This window comes from Nanorana parkeri, unplaced genomic scaffold, assembly GCF_000935625.1.
Source record: "Nanorana parkeri isolate BGI_ZX_2015 unplaced genomic scaffold, ASM93562v1 scaffold13, whole genome shotgun sequence".
NCBI lineage: Eukaryota > Metazoa > Chordata > Amphibia > Anura > Dicroglossidae > Nanorana > Nanorana parkeri.
In genome coordinates, this window is record NW_017306281.1 from 1,227,921 (window position 1) to 1,230,879 (window position 2,959).

A 2,959-nucleotide genomic window follows, 5' to 3' on the forward strand; every position below is an offset into this window, starting at 1 on the left:
CACCTCTCTTCAAACATCCCCCCCCCCCCTTTTATAATGTATTTTTATTCATAAAATTATGCGTGTGTATATATACTATATGTAAAAACAGATAGCTATATCGATCATGGAATTATAAAGCAGGTTCAGATAATGCAGAAACATTCTTAAATATTATACAAAGAACAGTCCATGTCACCTGTCAAATTATTGTTGGGTGCAGGCATAAATCATTAATATTATTATTAATAATAATAATCTTAATTCATAGGTATAATAATTAGGATTAAAATCACTAGTAATAGTGAGCATATTTATTATTTTTGTAACAGTAAGATGCCACAGAACCAACATATCTTGCTCTTTATGTATTAACTTCAGGACCAAAGTGACACTTGATATTTACAGTACATTTAGAAGGCAGAATTGCAGGCTTACTATCTTATTTACCAGGTTATTCTTTACTGCTATGCTGAATTTCAATGCCCCCCACTTGGCATTACTCTGCAGGCTTTCAATTAGAGAGAGACAGTGTAGATGTAAATAATGCTGTGCTTTTTCCAGAATCTTCTGTGACACCAGTATCAAGGGTGTAATAAATGCATTATGTGTAAAATAAATATTTATATAAATACATTAATAAATAATGTAAACTAAAAACTGACCCCAAATTAGTATAGTTTTCCTGTAAACAAAACATGTACTAATGTAGGATGCCATACGCAGCTTACTCCTTGCTAATGAGACTTTGAAGTCTCTGAGTTAGTATTGAAGTCAGAAAAACCAGGCACTTTCACAAGTCATTCTCTATATTTCTGGTGCACTTACAGGAATCTCTCAACACAGATTTTTTTTTTCTGTTACAAGTAAAGGTCATACTGAGTTCTTTTAGTTACCCCAAATCAAATTTATATCCTGTGGCAACTAGAAATGGGATCTTAATATTATCAGCAGCTCTGGTTATTGAATTAGTGCCTCTCTGGCAGACAATCCTTACATAAGGGCAGAGCACCATGAAGCCATTCAGGAAGCTTATTTGTGATAATTGCTACTCCAGGGAGATGCAGCTTGTGCCAGAAGACGGACACTCCTTGCAGCAGTACACTCTAACTACAGAAAGCCTCACCATTTTTATTCTAAATAGGATGACAAGTAAGAAAAACCAAAATAAAAGGAGCAAACAAAAGAAGGTGAAAGAGAAAATAAGCTAGAGGCAAAATTATAAAGAATACTTGAAGAGTTTGCTTTCCATCATTGGAGCATGTGGACACATATCCTTTGGTACCCAAGGCAATGCCCCTGGATCAATTCTTTTACATAGAACTTTGTTTCTTTTTTTTGTTTTACTGCTCATAAAGCGGACCTTTACCCTTATCTTTAAAATAACAACAAACACATTTTTAGAAATGTTTAGTAATGACAATCTACAAACACATACTTCTAGATAATTGCCGGCTTTGCATTTTTTCTGCATACCTTATTTTTCTTTACTTCCCCAGTCTTCTGACAGTGGCCATGTTTGCTAAGGGCAGATTACTAGATCTCCTTTTACTTCCTGGATTTCTGGCACATGTGACTAGAACACGTGACCATGCACATCAACTCAGAGGAGGAAAATGCCTTTCCCTGAGATCTTCTGAGATTACAAATGAGGTTTCCCAGCAATGCTCTACTGATGACAAGGCAATCCCAGTGTGCACTGCTTTGGCAAGGTGAAGTAATTTGCACGTTCAAAGCAGGAAGTGAATGCTCTGCAAGTGTAAGTATTTCAAAATCACAGCATTTTACACCTGATATGTCTATGTTATTATTAATAATCATACATAGAGGGATGCATTGGTAGAATTAGATTTTTGAGTGTAAAGGTCTGCTTTAACCTGGCTTAGAATATAATGTTAATGTAAAAAGCTTGTTTGAGAATAAAGTATTACTGCTGAAAATGGGGGAACAATGTGTGGCCAATAACTATACAGGAAACAGCCTCCTGTGATACCTATTGGCAGCACACGTGCACATTTTATTTGTGTGACGCACATCTGCCCTTTGATTTTTATGCTGGATTGTGACAATTGAGAGTGATAGAGATAGTAGAAATATACCAGATGAAGATTAATCAGTAATTAATTTGTAGGATCATAGGGAGAAGCAAACTTATTTATCCAGGAGGTCAGTGAAGAAATGGTACCAAAAATATAGGAAAACAAAGAAAAGTAAGGTAGATAGAGATAAGAGAGAGCACGCCAAAACCTTAATATACACACAGTTAGATCTGGAAATAATTGGACACTGACAGAAATTTTATAATTCTGGCTCTGTACGCCACCACAAATGATTTGAAATGGAACAACCAAAATGCAATTGATCTTTAATTCAAGGGGTTGAACAAAAATATCATATGAAAAATTTAGAAATTGCAACCATTTTTATACACAATCCCCTTATTTTAGGTGCTCACGTGTTATAACACAATCGTAACATTTTTTTTCATTTTTAATAGTTTGTTGAGAATCCTTTGCAGGCAATGACTGCTTGAAGTCTGGAATGCATGGACATCACCAAACGCTGGGTTTCCTCCTTTGTGATGCTTTGCCAGATGTTTACTGCAGCCGTCTTCAGTTGCTGTTTGTTTGTGGGTCTTAAGTTTTGTCTTCAGCAAGTGAAATGCATGCTTGATCGGGTTAAGATCAGGTAATTTAGCTCACCAGATCAGGAGAGATTGGGTTAAGATCAGGTGATTGAGTAAATGCAGAATATAACAGTTGTTTGCCTTAAAAAAACTCCTGGGTTGCTTTCACAGTATGTGTTGGGTCATTGTCCATCTGTAAAGTGAAGCGCCGTCCAATCAACTTCGCTGAATTTGGCTGAATCTGAGCAGACAATATATCCCTATACACTTCAGAATTCATCCGACTGCTTCTGTCACATCATCAATAAACACTAGTGACCCAGTGTTATTGGAAGCCATGTATGCCCATGCCAT

The 2,959-nt window shown here is 36.1% G+C and overlaps 1 long non-coding RNA gene across 1 annotated transcript in view; it reads left to right on the forward strand.

Moving 5' to 3' along the window:
* LOC108787551 overlaps positions 1-2,959 on the forward strand; it is an 18,631-nt gene extending 15,672 nt beyond the window's left edge. The window contains exon 3 of the long non-coding RNA XR_001941264.1: positions 2,739-2,959. This is a non-coding gene — a long non-coding RNA (uncharacterized LOC108787551). The remainder of the gene's footprint in view (positions 1-2,738) is intronic.